The 21476-nt window shown below is 38.8% G+C and overlaps 1 pseudogene; it reads right to left on the reverse strand.

Annotated features, from left to right (window-relative positions):
• Positions 1-19595: 19595 nt before the first annotated feature.
• On the reverse strand, positions 19596-20006 carry LOC147005589 (calponin-2 pseudogene; annotated as a pseudogene).
• Positions 20007-21476: the final 1470 nt, after the last annotated feature.

The following is a 21476-nucleotide window of genomic DNA, read 5'->3' on the forward strand; positions in this document are numbered from 1 at the left end:
GTTCAAATGCTACGGAAAGGTTACCTGTGGCCTAACCCAGAGAGGGGAAGAATCAGGAACTTCCTTGGGTTGAGCCTGCTACTGACATCTCAGAGAGAACATGAGCTAGGGTGTTCCTCCCCAGCACTGCATCTCAGCAATTTAGTATCCAGAAACTGACAATTCTGTGTGCTGCCAGAAGGAACAGGGATAGTCTTGAAATGGGTGAGGTAATGTGAACCATTCTTTTCTGTGTTGAGATCCTGGAGTAGGTACCTGCTGCAACAAGGAAGCATCAAGGATACCCAGGACTAACAGCAATTCTCAAGACAGAGTGTTAGACTTGCTGACTTTGCTTCATGAATATCTGTGAAATTCCAAATTTAGTCTTACCAAGAACACCATTTGGGTTATTATTTATAATTCATTAGCTAAATTAAGATTCTATTTTCTTAGGGACAAAATGATCTATAAAATTTTTCAACTTTACAAAGAAAAGCCTATTACTTCAAAGTACACATAGAAAATAACTAAAGAAGAATGACTTAGTATATTCCTAATAAATACTTTAAATATTCTATATAAAGCAAATCTTTAAAATTAATGATGGAGTTATTAAAAAGTACCAATAGTGGTTGCCCCAGCAGCAAACTCCAACAGTCTAAGTGATCAGAGTAGAAAAAGACCAACTTCCACTACATGACATTTAAAAAAAAAGTCTTTTATTTTTTGAGGTTATATTTGGATGTGTATAACATTTTGTGATCTCTTTTTCCAATTCAAAATGCTTAAATACGTAAATATCCAGAGAAACACAGACACTGAAACAAATAAATCTATGAATCAATATTGCATTATCAAGGTCATACAATACAATCACAATGACTAAGTTTAATCTTTGATCTTTATTTTAAGCAGAGTTGTGATTTTGAGTGAATCTATTGACAGTTCTCATTTTCCTTATGAGAGCATGCATGTTATAGCACTGTTATAGCAAAAGTTTTAGAATAATGCAATCTAGACAATATAATTAATACATTTAGCAAAACAACTTACAAAAATCAGATATCATGAGGTCAAGAGAACAACCTGGTCTTAAAATCCCTGTTCTACCTAAAGAATTTTTGTAGGAAATATAGGGTAGTTTCATAGGAATTAGAGAAATTTCTAAAGGAAGGAAGGTAGAGGAGCAAGAAAGGTAGTGTAGATAGAAAGAACAAGGAGAGGGAAATGGTTATATTTTCAGTGGCCATTTTTAATCTATTTGTTTAACATTTATAGCCTAGTTTTGTGCAAAAAATAAAGTTATTTCCACATTAATCCACAATAATAAATCAAGATGCTCTTCTGTCAAATATCTCTCAGTGACAGAGAAAATAGAATTAATGTTACCTCTGAGTCTTTCATTGCTGCCTTTTATGTTAAGATATATTTCTAATATACTTACTATGTTTTATATGTTTTTATTAGCGAAAGTGTTCATTATTGTCACAAAGTCTTTTGTTGTTATTGTCACGAAGCTTCATTGAAGTGATTGTGTAGCTTTTACCCACACTTCTGTTCATATGGTTAATCCTATCTATAGATTTGTTTATGTTCAACCATTTTTGCATCCCAGAAATAATTCCCACATGTTAATCATATATGACCCTTTTAATATAAGTTGAAGTGTGTTCCCGAGAATTTTGTTAAGAATTTTGAATTTTTACTTTAATAATCACATCATAAACATTAACTTATTTTTCTTGTGGTGTTTGGTTTTGTTTTTTGTTTTGTATCATCTCAATGCTGGGTGGGGCCAGTTACATTCCCTGTTCTTAATTTTTTTGAAGCATTTATAAGAATTGACAGTAAGCCTTTATCTTGTTTTTTACATTTTATCCTAGTATCTATTTCAAATATATCAAATTATGCACATTAAACGTATACATTTCTTTCTATAGCAATTACACAACAGGACATTTGCTTTAAAAAATACAATGAAGGTAAGTCAGCTGGTATGGTCATTAGGCAGGTATCATTTAGGCTATATTATTATTAAGATTCAAAGATTCAGTTTTCTCCCAGAATAACCCCAGTGATATATTTTCTGATCCCAAGTTGTCAACACTGTGATTTTATGTGTGTTCATGTGTGTGTGTGTGTTCATGTGTGTGTGTGTGTGCGCATGTGTGTGCAACAGTAATAATTTTTTAAAGTCCTAAATTTGAGAGGGAGCTTGGAAGGAGTTAGAGAGCAAGAGTTGGAAATGTTGCAAATTGGGTATTCACATAGAAATAGTATGGGGGCTGGAGAGATAGCTCAGCTGTCAGTAGTGTATATCATTTTTGCAGAGGACTCAAGTTCAGCTCTCACTACCTATGTCAGGTGGCACATAACAGCCTGTAGTGTCTGATGCAGGGAACGAGATGCCTTCTTCTGGCCCCTGTGGACATCTGCACACATGCATGTGCACACACACACACATACACACAGACACAGGCATATACACAGACGCACACATTCAGTGATGCTTATCTCCAACACACAAAGGCAGAGCCCTCCTGAATGGTAAATGCAGAAACATTTCAGATGTAAAACACTTGAAACGTTTTATTAAAAGAATGGAAGCCCTAGGATGACAACTAATTGGAAGGACTAGGGATTAGTCAGACTGCACTGCAACACACTTGGCAAACCTCAGAAGGGTAATCTCCACAAAGAAACTAATACAATACAGAAAGCACAAGAGGTTAGTATGTTTTAAGATGCAGTCAATGGTAAGTATGTACATGATTGCCAAAACCCTGGAGAAAAACCTACCTGTACAGATATTGCTATTCTCAACTTGACAGCTACTGAGAGTGTTAACTCTGAATCATACTCTGACTTGGGATATTGGCTGACAAGCAGCTTCTGTGAGCCTGAAAGAATCAACTCCAGCAATCCTTTTGATGTAATGATAGCATGCTTTAATGTCCTGAATGAAACCAAACACAAGGAGAAGGAGGAAGAGAAAGCAAGGAGGGGGAGAAGAAAAAAAAAAACACCCTAAGATGCATAAAAACAAATCTAATATAATAGACACCTAAGTTAAAAATTAATTTTTGCTAAATTCATCCTTCAGGAGCAAAAGCAACGCACTAAATTCATAGTTTAAAAAATAATAGTAAAAACTACCTAGCTGAGCTCTGGACACTGGCTATATGTGATACTTTATGCTTTTTGAGAGCCAGACATAATTCTAAACAATTTACGTACTTATAAACTTAACATTCAAAAAGTAATTGTAAATATTAACCTTATTATTCAAAGTACAAATATGAGGATAAGTAATTTAAATTTTCAGTTTTGATTGCTAATTCTTTTAATCTTTACTGACTATAGATGTATGTAATATATTTTGATTATTTTCACATAAACTCATTACATCCTCTAATTTTCTCCAATTTCTGCTGAACCCCTGTTTCGTCTCAAGTGTTCTTCTAACTTCATGTCTGTGTTTGAGTTTTCCTCGACTCGCTGAATTTAACTGGAATTGCTTGTATGAATATATGTGAGGGTTATTTGCTGAAGCACAGACAAACTTATCAGGGACACCCCATTGGAGAAAATGACTCCCATTCTCCATGAACCATTAACTGTCAATAATCCTCCTCAGCTAACAGTGGGACCTCAGAGTTCATCTTTCATCCATGATGGAACATTGGTGAGCCCATTTTGGGCAGATGTTGTAGAGATAATCAGAGAAGTTTTAAGTTTGTAGGTCTTATTTGTATCCAGAAGAATTTTATGACACTCTTCCCCATCCTCTGATTTTTATTCTCCCTTTCCTGCAAAGTTCCCTTTTCTTTGGAGAATAATACAGATGCCCCACTTAGGTCCAAGGATCAGCAGTCATTTATCCTCTGAACACTGGTTAGGAGTTCCTGAATGGATGGTTACCCACTGCACCCAGAAGCTTCTCTGAGAAGGACTGAGGGTAGCATTAATCTATAGATATAAAGATAAACATTTAGAAGGCAGTTTGATATTATGACTATTTTGTAGAAGAACAGTAATAGATCCCCCATAGGGTCTAGGACTTTTGCAGTCATGGAACTTTGACCAGGATTTACAGTAGTAGACAAGAAATCACTGCTATGGTACAGGTCTCAAATCCAATCAGAAAACTGTGGGTTACCCCCATGTCACCCATGACACCATTACCCAGTGGGGTTATCTTGCCTGTCACGTTGTTATTGCAGCTCTTAGGATTCGCAGCTAGATGCCCAAGTAGTTTCTTCTCATCTGCTTCTCATATAAATTTCAGCTTCCTTGATAGGTTTTCACCACTCTGAACTCAACGTGTGGACCTCTTCCTGGAATATAGCAGGTGGTAGGGAACAATAAACTTTAAACAGGCATTTAACAATTGGATTTAACTCCCTAAATTTTTTTCTTATTTTCTTTTTTTTATATTTTTATTAGGTATTTTCCTCATTTACATTTCCAATGCTATCCCAAAAGTCCCCCATACCCTCCCCCCTACTCCCCTACCCACCCACTCCCATTTTTTTGGCTCTGGCATTCCCCTGTACTGGGGCATATAAAGTTTGCGTGTCCAATTGGCCTCTCTTTCCAGTGATGGTCGACTAGGCCATCTTTTGATACATATGCAGCTAGAGTCAAGAGCTCCGGGGTACTGGTTAGTACATCATGTTGTTCCACCTATAGGGTTGCAGATCCCTTTAGCTCCTTGGGTACTTTCTCTAGCTCCTCCATTGGGGGCCCTGTGCCCAGAACAGTTTTATAAGTTTTGGTGGAAAAATTTTTTACTAAATCTGTAATAGAGAAAAAAATGTGTAAGAAATGCCCTAATCTCTTTATTCTTCCTTACCCTAGCTCCTGCTCTTCACTTCTCACACAGGGAAGCTTCCTGTGTTTTATTGAATGGAATAAACAAGAGACTAAAAGATTACCAGAAATATAACATGAATTCAAAGTAACAAAGTGAAAGAACTCAGGTGGTGTGTGGTAGGTGAAGAGGTGGAGATGTGAATTATGGATCATAGCGAGTCACATTTATTTATTTATTTATTTATTTATTTATTTATTTATTTACATATTTACTTTACATCCAGCTCACTGCCCCATCCTGGTCACCCCTTCTCAGAATCCTTCTCACATCACCCCTTCCCTTCTCTGAGGCAGTGGGGGCCCCACTGGGTACCTAACACCCCACCACCACTCATCCCCCTTCCCAGGCACGTTAAGACTCTCCTAGGCTAGGGTAGTCCTCTCTCACCTAGGCCAAGCAAGGCAGCCCACCTAGAACATATTCCACCACATACAGGCACCACTTTTTGCGATAGCCCCCGATCCAGTTATTCCAGACTCACATGAAGACCAAGCTGAACATCTACTTGATGTGTGCGGGAAGGCCTAGGTCCAGTCTGTATATGTTATTTGGTTGGTGTTTCAGATTCTGAGAGCCTCAAGAGTACAGGTTAGTTGACTCTGTTGGTCTTCCTATGGAGTTCCTATTCCTTTCAGGACCTGCAATAATTTCTCTGACTCTTCCATAAGAGTTCCCAAGTTTCATCCATTGTTTGGCTGTGGATTCTGAAGTATTTGAATGAGCAATTCAGAGAGGACCAAAGGAGAGACAAAGGGAGAAGGATAAAGACGTCACAGGCAGATTCTATGCAAAGCTGACTGCTCTTATGCACCTTTGTCTGTACTGGAACATGCTATGTGGACAAGGATGTCTTCAAATTCAGAGATCCATCTGCCTCTGCCTCTCTGCCTCTGCCTCTCCTCTCTCTCTGCCTCTCTGCCTCTCTGCCTCTCTGCCTCTCTGCCTCTCTCTCTGCCTCTCTCTCTGCCTCTCTCTCTGCCTCTCTCTCTCTGCCTCTCTCTCTCTGCCTCTCTGCCTCTCTGCCTCTCTGCCTCTCTGCCTCTCTGCCTCTCTGCCTCTCTGCCTCTCTGCCTCTCTGCCTCTCTGCCTCTCTGCCTCTCTGCCTCTCTGCCTCTCTGACTCTGACTCTGACTCTGACTCTGACTCTGTCTCTGCACTGATAACAATGTCCCACTAAGGATTAAGCATCCAACAGTCACTTATTCTCAGTAGTTTCATCTGTCTTTGCCTATATACCACAATCTCGTTATCCATTCATATGCTGACTCTATATGTCGCCCAATGTGAATTATACTGTAACAAACATGGCATGCAGGTATCTTTTCTGCATGGTGATTTTATTTCTTCTAAATAAATACTTAGGAGTAGAATAGCTGGAGCACATTATAATCAAAACATTAGTTTTTTGATCACCATCCAAACTTTTGTTTAAAGACAATACTATATCACATTTATACTAATCACGTATAAGAGCCTTCATTTTTCTACACTCCTTAGCATTTCTTTTATTTGGATTGTCTTTTTTCTTTTTCTTATTTGCCATTCTGACTGAAAATAGAATGAATTTCAATTCAGTTTCCTCTTGCATTTCTTTGATGATTAATAATATTTTGAAAGTTTTTTCCTGTACTCTCTGCCTATTTTTTTTAGAAATGTGTGTTGAACACATTTGACTATTTTTCTGTGCATTATTATTTCAATGTTAAGATTTTAGTTACTTACATATACTAGTTATTCATCTTCCACTAATGGTTGACAAATAGCCTGTAAAGTCTGTTAGCTATTTTTTTCCTTTTCTGTTCAAAACTTTTAACTTGATGTAGTCCCATTTGTCCAGTGCCTTGTTTGTTGGGTTTTGGAGTCCTATAGACTAATTTTTCCCTATATTAATATCCTTCAGTATTTCTTTTTTTTTTTCCAATTTATTTTTTTTAATTAGGTATTTTCTTCATTTACATTTCAAATGCTATCCCCAAAGTCCCCCAGACCCCCCTCCCACTCCCCTACCCACCCACTCCCACTTCTTGGTCCTGGCATTCCCCTGGTTCTTTTTTTTTTTTTAATATTTTTATTACATATTTTCCTCAATTACGTTTCCAATGCTATCCCAAAAGTCCCCCATAGCGCCCCCCCACTTCCCTATCCACCCATTCCCATTCTTTTGGCCCTGGCATTCCCCTATATTGGGGCATATAAAGTTTGCAAGTCCAATGGGCCTCTCTTTCCATTGATGGCTGACTAGGCCATCTTTCGATACATATGCAGCTAGAGACAAGAGCTCCGGGGTTCTAGTTAGTACATCATGTTGTTCCAACAATAGGGTTGCAGATCCCTTTAGCTCCTTGGGTACTTACTCTAGCTTCTCCATTGGGAGCCCTGTGATACATCCAATAGCTGACTGTGAACATCCACTCCTGTGTTTGCTAGGCCCCAGCATCGTCTCACAAGAGACAGCTATATTTGGGTCCTTTCAGCAAAATCTTGCTAGTGTATGCAATGGTGTCAGCGTTTAGAAGTTGATTATGGGATGGATCCCTGGATACGGCAGTCTCTAAATGGTCCATCCTTTCATCACCGCTACGAACTTTGTCTCTGTAACTCCTTCCCTGGGTGTTTTGTTCCCAATTCTGAGAAGGTGCACAGTGTCCACACTTTGGTCTTCATTCTTCTTGAGTTTCATGCGTTTAGCAAATTGCATCTTAAATCTTGGGTATCCTAAGTTTTGGGCTAATATCCACTTATCAGTGAATACATATTGTGTGAGTTCTTTTGTGATTGTGTTACTTCACTCAAGATGATGCCCTCCAGGTCCATCCATTTGGCTAGGAATTTCATAAATTCATTCTTTTTAATAGCTGAGTAGTACTCCATTGTGTAAATGTACCATAATTTCTGTATCCATTCCTCTGTTGAGGGACATCTGGGTTCTTTCCAGCTTCTGGCTATTATAAATAGGGCTGCTATGAACATAGTGGAACATGTGTCCTTTTTTACCGGTTGGGACATCTTCTGGATATATGCCCAGGAGAGGTATTGCTGGATCCTCCGGTAGTACTATGTCCAATTTTCTGAGGAACCGCCAGACTGATTTCCAGAGTGGTTGTACAAGCTTGCAATCCCACCAACAATGGAGGAGTGTTCCTCTTTCTCCACATCCTCGCCAGCAACTGCTGTCACCTGAATTTTTGATCTTAGCCATTCTGACTGGTGTGAGGTGGAATCTCAGGGTTGTTTTGATTTGCATTTCCCTGATGATTAAGGATGTTGAACATTTTTTCAGGTGTTTCTCTGCCATTCGGTATTCCTCAGGCGAGAATTCTTTGTTCAGTTCTGAGCCCCATTTTTTAATGGGGTTATTTGACTTTCTGGAGTCCACCTTCTTGAGTTCTTTATATATATTGGATATTAGTCCCTTATCTGATTTAGGATAGGTGAAGATCCTTTCCCAATCTGTTGGTGGTTTTTTTGTCTTATTGATGGTGTCTTTAGCCTTGCAGAAGCTTTGTAGTTTCATGAGGTCCCACTTGTCAATTCTCGATCTTACAGCACAAGCCATTACTGTTCTATTCAGGAATTTTTCCCCTGTGCCCATATCTTCAAGGCTTTTCCCCACTTTCTCCTCTATAAGTTTCAGTGTCTCTGGTTTTATGTGAAGTTCCTTGATCCACTTAGACTTGACCTTAGTACAAGGAGATAGGAATGGATCGATTCGCATTCTTCTACATGTTAACAACCAGTTGTGCCAGCACCATTTGTTGAAAATGCTGTCTTTCTTCCACTGGATGTTTTTAGCTCCCTTGTCAAAGATCAAGTGACCGTAGGTGTGTGGGTTTATTTCTGGGTCTTCAATTCTATTCCATTGGTCTATTTGTCTGTCACTATACCAGTACAATGCAGTTTTTATCACAATTGCTCTGTAGTAGAGCTTTAGGTCCGGCATGGTGATTCCACCAGAGGTTCTTTTATCCTTGAGAAGAGTTTTTGCTATCCTAGGTTTTTTGTTATTCCAGATGAATTTGCAGATTGCACTTTCTAATTCGTTGAAGAATTGATTTGGAATTTTGATGGGGATTGCATTGAATCTGTAGATTGCTTTTGGCAAGATAGCCATTTTTACAATGTTGATCCTGCCAATCCATGAGCATGGGAGATCTTTCCATCTTCTGAGATCTTCTAGAATTTCTTTCTTCAGAGACTTGAAGTTTTTATTATACAGATCTTTCACTTCCTTAGTTAGAGTCACGCCAAGATATTTTATATTATTTGTGACTATTGAGAAGGGTGTTGTTTCCCTAATTTCTTTCTCAGCCTGTTTATTCTTTGTGTAGAGAAAGGCCATTGATTTGTTTGAGTTAATTTTATATCCAGCTACTTCACCGAAGCTGTTTATCAGGCTTAGGAGTTCTCTGGTGGAATTTTTAGGGTCACTTATATATACTATCATATCATCTGCAAAAAGTGATATTTTGACTTCATCTTTTCCAATTTGTATCCCTTTGATCTCCTTTTGTTGTCGAATTGCTCTGGCTAGGACTTCAAGTACAATGTTGAATAGGTATGGAGAAAGTGGACAGCCTTGTCTAGTCCCTGATTTTAGAGGGATTGCTTCAAGCTTCTCACCATTTACTTTGATGTTGGCTACTGGTTTGCTGTAGATTGCTTTTATCATGTTTAGGTATGGGCCTTGAATTCCTGATCTTTCCAAGACTTTTATCATGAATGGGTGTTGAATCTTGTCAAATGCTTTTTCCGCATCTAACGAGATGACCATGTGGTTTTTGTCTTTGAGTTTGTTTATATACTGGATTACGTTGATGGATTTCCGTATATTGAACCATCCCTGCATCCCTGGGATGAAACCTACTTGGTCAGGATGGATGATTGTTTTGATGTGTTCTTGGATTCGGTTAGCAAGAATTTTATTGAGGATTTTTGCATCAATATTCATAAGGGATATTGGTCTGAAGTTTTCTATCTTTGTTGGGTCTTTTTGTGGTTTAGGTATCAGAGTAATTGTGGCTTCATAGAATGAGTTGGGTAGAGTACCTTCTGTTTCTATTTTGTGGAATAGTTTGTGAAGAACTGGGATTAGATCTTCTTTGAAGGTCTGATAGAACTCTGCACTAAACCCATCTGGTCCTGGGCTTTTTTTGGTTGGGAGACTATTAATGACTGCTTCTATTTCTTTGGGGGATATAGGGCTGTTTAGATCATTAACCTGATCTTGATTCAACTTTGGTACCTGGTATCTGTCTAGGAACTTCTCCATTTCATCCAGGTTCTCCAGTTTTGTTGAGTATAGCCTTTGGTAGAAGGATCTGATGGTGTTTTGGATGTCTTCAGGATCTGTTGTTATGTCTCCTTTTTCATTTCTGATTTTGTTAATTAGGATGCTTTCCCTGTGCCCTCTAGTGAGTCTGGCTAAGGGTTTATCTATCTTGTTGATTTTCTCAAAGAACCAGCTCCTTGATTGGTTGATTCTTTGAATAGTTTTTCTTGTTTCCACTTGGTTGATTTCACCCCTGAGTTTGATTATTTCCTGCCGTCTACTCCTCTTGGGTGAATTTGCTTCCTTTTGTTCTAGTGCTTTTAGGTGTGTTGTCAAGCTGCTAATGTGTGCTCTTTCTAGTTTCCTTTTGGAGGCACTCAGAGCTATGAGTTTTCCTCTTAGAAATGCTTTCATTGCGTCCCATAAGTTTGGGTATGTTGTGGCTTCATTTTCATTGAACTCTAAAAAGTCCTTAATTTCTTTCTTTATTCCTTCCTTGACCAAGGTATCATTGAGAAGAGTGTTGTTCAGTTTCCACGTGAATGTTGGCTTTCTATTATTTATTTTGTTATTGAAGATCAGCCTTAGTCCATGGTGATCTGATAGGATGCATGGGACAATTTCAATGTTTTTGTATCTGTTGAGTCCTGTTTTGTGCCCAATTACGTGGTCAATTTTGGAGAAGGTACCATGAGGTGCTGAGAAGAAGGTGTATCCTTTTGTTTTAGGGTAAAATGTTCTGTAGATATCTGCCAGATCCATTTGATCCATAACTTCTGTTAGTTTCACTGTGTCCCTGTTTAGTTTCTGTTTCCATGATCTGTCCATTGGTGAAAGTGGTGTGTTGAAGTCTCCCACTATTATTGTATGAGGTGCAATGTGTGCTTTGAGATTTACTAAAGTTTCTTTAATGAATGAGGCTGCCTTCCTTCAGTATTTCTATTTTTTCTTCTAGTAGTTCCAAAGTTTGAATCTTTGGTTAAGGTATCTGATCTCTTTTAAGTTTAACTTTTTGTAGGGCAAGAGAAAAATTTGTTAAAGAGATTGACTTTTCTCAAAATGAACAAGCAGCTTAGTAGAGATTTGTGTTCTTTTTTGGGCTGGGGGAAGTCCTCTGTTATTGAATTAGCTTAGGTGTCTGTCTTTCTGCATATACAGTGTTTTTTTTGTTTGTTTGTTTGTTTGTTTGTTTTGGGGGGTTATTTCTGGTTTGAACTTTTTTTTTCTTTCTTCTATAGAGAAAGGATAAAAAAGCAAGAAAAACTGGGCAAAAGGTGAGAACAGGGAACATTGCCTCACCGTAGGATCCAATTGAAACCTCATGCCAGCAAAAAGACAAGAACTCTGTTTGCACAATCGAAAACTGATTAAGGCTTTTCTCCCTTTCCCGTTTTAGCCGTGCAATTTAATAGGACTATAATCAGAACCTTCAATTACAGGAAATTGACATGTACCAAAGCTCTTGTGCAACTCCAGTGGCTTCTGATTTTACTTTATCACATTATAATTCTATCCAAGAGACCTCCACCAGAGTCACCTCACCTGTCAAATGGAGAAAGAAGAAGAAGAAAAAGAAGAAGAAGAAGAAGAAGAAGAAGAAGAAGAAGAAGAAGAAGAAGAAGAAGAAGAAGAAGAAGAAGAAGAAGAAGAAGAAGACCCACAAGTTTCTTAGCAGTGTTTTGGGATGTAATGAGAACTGCCAAAATTGAGAATGTTACTAATATTAGAACAGTTGCATCTCTCTCCTAGAGATCCCATATCCACATTAGGATATGTCTCATTTCCACAACTCTCAGAGAAATCCATATTCATTGTCAATGGTGTTCGCTTTTCTTCCCTGAATGTTGCTTTTTCTCCTCACCTTCAGACTAAAACGTATATTAACATATATTTTGACAGTATCATACATACTTGCTTTAAATGTGATTTGAACATAGTGGAGCATGTGTCCTTATTACATGTTGGAGCATCTTCTGGGTATATGCCCAGGAGTGGTATTGCTGGATCCTCTGGTAGTACTATGTCCAATTTTCTGAAAACTGCCAAACTGATTTCCAGCGTGGTTGTACCAGCTTGCAATCCCACCAGCAATGGAGGAATGTTCCTCTTTCTCTACATTCTCACCATCATCTGCAGCCACCTGAGTTTTTGATCTTAGCTATTCTGACTGGTGTGAGGTGGAATCTCAGGGTTGTTTTGAATTGCATTTCCCTGATGATTAAGGATGTTTAACATTTCTTTAGGTGCTTCTCAGCCATTCAGTATTCCTCAGTTGAGAATACTTTATTTACCTCTGTATTTTTAATAGCCAGGAGCTGGAAAGAACCCAGATGTCCCTCAACAGAGGAATGGATTTAGAAAATGCAGTACACAATGAAGTACGACTCAGTTATTAAAAACAATTAATTTATTAAATTCTTAGGCAAATGGATGGATCTGGAGGATATTATCCTGAGTGAGGTAGCCCAATCACTAAAAAACACACATGATATGCACTCACTGATAAATGGAAATTAGCCCAGAAGCTTGGAATACCCAAGATACAATTCATAAAACACATGAAACTCAAGAAGAAGGAAGACCAAAGTATGGACACTTCCATCCTTCTTAGAAGGGGGAAAAAAACAGCCATGGAAGGAGTTACAGAGTCAAAATGTGGAGCAGAAACTGAAGGAATGATCATCCATAGACTGCCACACCTCTGTATCCATCCCATATACAACCATCAAACCTAGACACTATTGTGGATGACAACAAGAGCTTGCTAACAGGAACATGATATAGCTGTCTTCTGAGAGGCTCTGCCAGTGCCTAACAAATACAGAAGTGGATGCTCACAGCCATTCATTGGACAGAGCACTGGGTCCCCAATGAAAGAGCTAGGAAATGTACTCAAAGAGCTGAAGGGGTTTGCATTCCCACAGGAGGAACAACAATATGAACTAACCAGTACCCCCCAGAGCTCCCTGGGACTAAACTATCAACCAAAGAAAACACATGGTGGGACTCATGGCTCTAGCTGCATATGTAGCAGAGAATGGCCTAGTCAGTCATCAATGGAAGGAGAGGCCTTCATTCTGTGAATGTTCTATACGCTGGGCCAGGATGCTGGAGTGGGTGGGTTGGTGAGCAGGTGGAGGAGGGAGGTGATAGGGGGTTTTCTGAGGGGAAACTAAGAAAGGAGATAACATTTGAAATGTAAATAAAGAAAATATCTAATAAAAATAGAAAAATAAAAAAAATGTGATTTGATAACACTCATACTCAATTACCCTCTCCTGTCCTTTTTCCCATTCCTGCCAACCCCCTTCATTTTCCCAAATAATAACCCTCTTACTCTTATATACCCCTCACCACAGTATTTTTTGGTTCAGGGCCCATGTAGGCAGTTGCAGTGGTTGTGTGTTCTTGATTACAATAGACATGTCATATCTAGATGACATCTCAATATGTCCTTTGATTCATCCATCCATCCTCTCTTCTGTTATGTTCCATGGGTTGCAGAGGGTATGTCATACATGTATCTTTTGGAGCCAAACACTTAACAATAACTCATTTTCAGAACCTTAGTAAATTATGATTCCCTAGTTTGACTGTCTCCCACTGTCAAACGAAGCCTTTTTGCAATGCCACTTAGATCAACTAAGCAAGGCACATAGGAGGTCACAGAGATTGAAGCAGAAAGCACAGGCCTATATGGGACTGTACCAGATTCTCTGCATATATATTCTAGCTATTAGATTAGTATTTTTATGGGACTCCTGACGATAATAACGAGTAGTTCTCTGATGCTTGTACCTACTCTTGGTACTTTTCTCCTCATGTTGGGTAGCCATGCCCAATTTCGATATAACAATTTTTGCTTCATCATATTGTATTTTATTTTGTCATGTTTGGTTGTTATCTCTTAGAAACCTGTTATTTTCTAGTAAAAGACAGAATGGGGTTATATTTGGAGGGAAGGAGAGGTGGCAAGGTACTGAGAGGAGTAGAGGGAGGAGAAACTATAATCAGGATATACTGTATGAAAACATAATCTATTTTCAGTAAGAGAAAAGATAAACAAAAGGAGACTTCTCTGACCAAGACTGAGAGCTGCACTTTTCTATGGATATAAACGTAAATGCTTAGAAAAGAATTTCACTGAATGTCTATTTGGTGCAACATCAATAGTAAATTTCCCTAGAGAGCCCGTGACCTCTCTGGCCACAGTTTTTCGACAGTTCAGCAGTGCCAGGCTTGTATTCCCTCACACACAATGGACCTTAAATCTAATCCAGAAGCAGTTGGTTTCCCCCAGAATATCCACACCACTACTTCACTAGTAAACATATTTTGCCAAGCATTTCATTGTTGTATGCACGGTATTCAATTGGATGTTATAAATGACCCATTTTCCTCCCCAATAGCATTCATAGCTCCTTTTGGCACTATGAATGGTAGTCAGTGGAGGACATTGAGTAAGGGTGTGTGGATGAAATGGAAAAAATGATGTTCATATGTACTTTATTTCTTATTGTCTAAGTGCTCTGCTTGCATTTTAAACTACTATATTGGATATGTGGTTCCCAATCTTAGAGTACTTTCTGTCGGTCCTCTCAATATGATGTTAGTCATGAGTTTGTAATATATATTTTTTATCGTGTTAGAATGTGATCCCTCCACCCTTAGTTTATTCAGGGTCTTGTGAATGAACATTGAAATTTGTCAAAGCTGTTTACCATATCTATTGAGGTAGTCATGTAATATTTATTTTTGAGCATCTATTTAAGCTGTACAATAATAATTCTATGTAAGTATTATGCTCATTGATCTAAACCATCCTTTTCCTCCCCAGAATAAAACCAATCTGTTGTGTATAATCTCTGTGTGTGTGTGTGTGTGTGTATGTGTTTGTGTGTGTGTGTAATCTTTTTACTGTACTACTAAATTCTCTTTGAACATTTTACATTGAAGAATTTTAAAGCCATGTTCATCAAACATTTGCTATACTTTTCTTTTTGTGTTGTATGCTCATACAACTTGAGTATCAGTGTAACACTGGTTTGGGGGACTATATATGCAAGAGGTGGAATTCCTTGTCCACAGTTCACATTACCTTTTTCAGGAGGACATAAGCAGTGATTAAGCTGAGACCTTGTGTCAGGTTCTCCAAGCCAGTGTCAGGTGACATCAGAGAACATGTGAAGTTCTATGACAACTAGAATAGTTTCTATAATCAGAAATGGTTTTTCCATCCTTCACTGTGCATGACTTCTCAAGGATCTTGTAAGTAATGCTATAATGTTATTAACCATTCAAATTCATATATCCAGCATCTGCCTTTGATATCTGTAATGGCAAAGACAGGCAGGCCGAGCCATATCTTATTCCTCAAGTATACATTGCAGCTAACACCCCCCTTGTCAAAGACAGTTCATTGGTTTGGTCAGAGTCACAAATCCTCAGTTTCCTGTATATGTTTAGTTCCTCACTTTTCCTTTCTATAATGGTCTTTAATGGAGCTACTTTACACGTGGGTTTCCTAGTTATTTTTTAAACCCATTCTTTTTTTTTTATTACGTATTTTCCTCAATTACATTTCCAATGCTATCCCAAAAGTCCCCCATACCCCCCCACTTCCCTACCCACCCATTCCCATTCTTTTGGCCCTGGCATTCCCCTGTATTGGGGCATATAAAGTTTGCAAGTCCAATGGGCCTCTCTTTCCAGTGATGGCCGACTAGGCCATCTTTCGATACATATGCAGCTAGAGACAAGAGCTCCGGGGTACTGGTTAGTTCATCATGTTGTTCCCCCTATAGGGTTGCAGATCCCTTTAACTCCTTGGGTACTTTCTCTAGCTTCTCCATTGGGAGCCCTGTGATCCATCCAATCTGTGAGCATCCACTTCTGTGTTTGCTAGGCCCCGGCATAGTCTCACAAGAGACAGCTATATCTGGGTCCTTTCAGCAAAATCTTGCTAGTGTATGCAATGGTGTCAGCGTTTGGAAGCTGATTATGGCATGGATCCCTGGATATGGCAGTCTCTAGATGGTCCATCCTTTCATCACAGCTCCAAAATTTGTCTCTGTAACTCCTTCCATGGGTGTTTTGTTCCCAATTCTAAGAAGGGGCACAGTTTCCACACTTTGGTCTTCATTCTTCTTGAGTTTCATGCGTTTAGCAAATTGTATCTTATATCTTGGGTATCCTAAGTTTTGGGCTAATATCCACTTATAAGTGAATACATATTGTGTGAGTTCCTTTGTGATTGTGTTACCTCACTCAAGATGATGCCCTCCAGGTCCATCCATTTGGCTAGGAATTTCATAAATTCATTCTTTTTAATAGCTGAGTAGTACTCCATTGTGTAAATGTACCATATTTTCTGTATCCATTCCTCTGTTGAGGGGCATCTGGGTTCTTTCCAGCTTCTGGCTATTATAAATAAGGCTGCTATGAACATAGTGGAGCATGTGTCCTTCTTACCGGTTGGGACATCTTCTGGATATATGCCCAGGAGAGGTATTACTGGATCCTCCGGTAGTACTATGTCCAATTTTCTGAGGAACCGCCAGACTGATTTCCAGAGTGGTTGTACAAGCTTGCAATCCCACCAACAATGGAGGAGTGTTCCTCTTTCTCCACATCCTCGCCAGCATCTGCTGTCACCTGAATTTTTGCCCTGTCTATGAAGTTCTACCTTTGCAGATTTGTACACAAAACTAAGTAGTGGGGCCTTGCATGATATGAGAGACTTATGGTTCACTAAAAACACAAATTACTCTTCTGACATTTTGTTTAAAAATGGGTCGTTGCCTGGGATACAATCACTTTAAAACTTATAGACATGAACTCTAAATATCATATGTAGTATTCTCTTTTCATAAGTTAATTTGACTCCTTAATTATCCTCTTTTGACATGACATTTATTATAATTTCAGGCATTTTTATAGAGAAATAAAGTTTTCTCATTCAACTAATGAGAATTTCATATAAGAAAATTAAATATGACTGGCAGAGAAGAGAAGGAGGAGGAAGAGGAAGAATTAAGAACTAATGACTAAGAAAAGCTAATCTATGATTTCAGAAATGCCAAAAGATCCCAGAAAAAAAATGATGCTTTGAATATGTCCTTTCTCTGTCCTCTTTCTCTCTAGTGAGGTCCCTGTGTATGTATGAGAAATAAGTCTGATAGAGCCAGTAGATTCTGAATCTGTTTCCCAAGACTGCTGAGAAGGGCATCATGTCTTGAACACTTTACTCATGAATGCTGTAGAGATTCTGTAATTAGATTCAAATGTTACAGCTAACTGGTGACCTAACCTCAAGTTGAAGAATCAGGTGGAGCCGGTTACTGACATCTCAGAGTGACAACACAAGGCTGGGTGTATCTCTCAACACCATGAGACTCAGCAATCTAGTGGTTTGAGACTCTCTGGAGCCTGATATCTCTCAGGGATGCCACAAGGAACAAGGGTGCTCTTGGAATAGGTGTGGCATTTTATAATATTCTTCTGTGTGTTGAAATCCAACAACTGGTGTTATTGCTAGGCAAATCCATTGAGCATGAATTTAGAAGAGCTCTCATAACAAAATTTAGACTCCCCTTAAAAATTACTAATAGATTATAAAGTACTACTTGGATTATCAGTTATGATTTATACATTAAAGGGAGATCATTTCTCATTAGAGAGAATGCCCAATAAGCTTTTTCAACTTTTTATCAAATATATATATATATATATATATATATAAATTAATTACTTCCTTCTGAGATTAATTACATACTTCAAATGCACAGGTATCTAATAATTCATTTCTCCCATCCCTTCCAAACCATCGCATTTATCCCTCTTTGATCTCTTTCAAATTCATGGCATCTTTTTAAAAATTATTGTTACATGCATATATATATTAAATTATTTTACTAAATAATGTATTACATGATAGTACTAAATATAATATGCTCAGTCTGTTTGTTATATGTATGTATGCTTCCAGGACTGACTATGCAGTAGTGGATAACTAATTGCTGTGCTAGCCCCAGGAGAATTTCTCCCACTCTTAGCACTCATTTGTAGCCTGTACTATTTTGTGTATAGTTGAGGTTTTATGGTCTTTTTCCTCACCACATTAGCATGTCAGTTGTTATTGTCCTTATTCAATTTATGTTTAGGCACTCATGTTGAGGCTTCCTGGATGTAACTTCTAACATTACTGGGAGACAGTTTTGTAGCAAACACCATGATCCTCTGGCTTTTGTAGTCTCTCTGCCTCCTCTTCTACACTGTTCCTGAGTCTTAGGTGTGGGAATTCTGTAGATTTCCCCATAGTGATTGGGCTCAACAATTCTACATTTTGATTGGTTTTGGTTTTCTGTAATGATTTCTATTGCAAAGGTTTTTTTGGGTTTTTTTTGTTGTTTGTTTGTTTGTTGTTTTTTTGATCAGGAGCGAGCTCTGTACTATCTGTGGATATAAGGATAAATATTGAGAGTATAGTTAAGAATTATGCTAACTTAGTAAAGTGGCAGTTAAAGTCGAATAGATTTAGATTGCATGAGTTTTTGTTCTCTGTATCTGTTTGTTTATTGATTGATTGATTGATTGATTGATTGATTGATGATTGATTATTTTGGTCCACACAGGGAATTTCACATTTTCTGGTAGCGCTGGGGCCCCTGTGGGTCATGTGCAGCACTTACCGAGGCCACATTCCTAGCACAGCTAATCAGACCTGTGCAGGGACGCAGGGAAAACTGAGGCTTTCAAAAACCAGAGGAGCGAGGGAGGGTTGCAGGTGTTGGAGTCACATCTGGCTTGCCTCAGTTTACCCACTAAGCACAGGAGGGTGAAGTCTGAGGGTCTTGGGAAAGCAAATTTAGCCCCTCTCAGTGCCTGCAGCATATTAAAGCCTAATGCACCTCAATGCTTTTGGGGTAAACAACACACAAAGCTCATTGTTGTTGTTGTTGTTGTTTTCCTGCAATTTCCACAGGTTCACAAACCACAAACTGACATGAAAGAGATGAAGAAACGAGAAGCTCTTTGGGGCTAGCCTTTCCCACAGCCCACTGGGAAATGCACAGCCTCGCTATCCCACCAAGGACACCCATGTTCCCAGTCTGGTGCATCAATCCTAAGAAGGAAGTGAGGTATGATGGGTGAGGAGGGAGCAAAGATAGCACAGACCTGTCATCCCAGCCTTCAGGAAGCTGAGGCAGAAGGACTGCAGTGAGTTCCAGGCTGGAGAGAGAAACAGAGGTGACTGGTTTCAAAACACAAAACAACACAATGAAAACTTCCAAACCCACACAGAGATGCTAATTCAGTTTGGGGAGCTGGTACCCCTGGGTGCTCAGTAGCCTGTCTTCCTGGCAGTAGGCTAGGTACTCAGAGGCCTCACCTTGGCCATTACCCCATGTGGGAGCCCCGTCAGCTGCCCTGTGGGCAATACTTGGAGTCATATATCTGCCACCCCAGTCAGAAGACCTGGCTGCTCTGGTTGGTATAGCCCATCTTCAGGGACATGGAAGAGTTGTTGCACTTGTCTGTGCCCAGCTTGGTGTCATAGATGTGCCTCCAGGTTCCTGAAGCTGTTAGGCCCACCTGGCTGGCACACTTATTGGTGCCCATCTGGAGGCTGATAGTGCAGTAGTCCATGGGAGGCAGGATGTGTTTCTTGGGGTCATAAAGATGTCTCCTGGTACCATAGGCTGTAATGCCAGACTGGCTGGCACATTTGTCAGTGCTCATCTGCAGCCCGATGATGCACTGGTATGCCTTCATGGAGGCATCATCAAAGTCCCTCTCCCCACTGTAGGGCATTTCATTTAAGGTCTCTCCCTTTAATTCTTGACCAGCAAATGATGCACGTTCAATATGTGCAGTCATTGAACAGCAGCTAAAGCTCTGGATAATGCTTTAAAAACAAGTGTACACAGTATGGAAAGATATCTCATGTTGTATTTTGAGTTCTTATGATGGCCTGAATTTCTAAAAAATTAATTTTTTAGATAGAGTACACATTAATATAACTGATAGATTGTAATATTGATAAAACTGGGTAAATAAAAGGCTCAATAGATCAGGCTTCTTGTCTTATTAAATTGGAAGCAAGACAAATTTTCACTGAGAAAAGTAATTATAGTACAAAACTCATGATAAAAAATGAAAATATAAAAAGAGCTTCAGAAATAGTGGGGAAAAAAACCTTTCCTTTATGCCTTATGAAAAAACAGCACAAAAGAAATAAAAGTACAGCAAAAGCTCTAGTTTTATATCAGCTTTACATAAGCTGGAATCATCAGAGGAGGTAACCTCAACTGAGAAAATATCTCTACCAAATTAAGCTGTAGGCAAGTCTGTAGGGAATTTTCTTACTTAGGGATTTATGGGAAACATGCAAACCCATTATGGATGGTACTGATTATGCTGGGTTCTATAAAATGCAGGATGAGCAAACCATAGGTAGCAAACTAGTAAGCAGCACCCCTCCATGGCTTCTGCATCAGCTCCTGCTTCCAGGTTCCTGCTCTACTATAGTCCCTGTCTTCACTGCTTTTGATGATGACCTATTTATTAGATGGTACTGTGGTAAACCCTTTCTTTCCCAAGTTGCTTTTGGTCATGATGTTTTACTACTTCAATAATAGCCCTAACCAAAGCAGCATGTTACAGTCCTGTCTGGACACCAAGTCTTAAAATTTCAGTGCTTCAAATGATTTTCTACTGTAACTTTTTTATTTAGATAACAGCCACCAAGATATTATTATTTATGTTGGGGAGATTTAAGGAAATCCTTAGTTTTCTGTTTATGAGTTGGTGCTAGATAACTGTATCTGTATCCTGGGTCATTAGTTCCATTTATAGTGTCATTTTTGGATAAAATTATAGATGTCTGGGTGATATCTCCCATCTGTATTACATAGCATTTGATGAGGTGAATATGACACATATCCAAATATAATTGTGGTTTTTGGTGTTCACACGGATTTAACTTAAGGAGCCTCTGTTTTCCATTTCTCCCCTGCAAACTCAATGTATCACTGATCCATACTGAGATCCGTGCTTCCCTCTCCAAAGATATCTTCACTTGGATTAAGCGAACACTCAGCAGGAAGATGTGATAGAAGTGGCTACAAAATGACCTAAACATAAGGTAAAATCTGATTTGTCCCAAGTAAATTAAGACCTCAATGCATTGCTTAAGGCAAATGAAGCTTCTAGAAACACAGAGTTAATTCCTTCTTGATACAGACCATAATGAAGTTTTGTCTTTTTGTTTTGTTTCACTCTTCTCAGTTAAAATACGAATTAATAACCACCCCCAATTACCACCTCTATCTCCTTGGCAGTAGTTGA

This window comes from Mus caroli, unplaced genomic scaffold (assembly GCF_978045245.1).
Source record: "Mus caroli unplaced genomic scaffold, Mus_caroli_1 scaffold_3, whole genome shotgun sequence".
NCBI classification, from domain to species: Eukaryota; Metazoa; Chordata; class Mammalia; order Rodentia; family Muridae; genus Mus; species Mus caroli.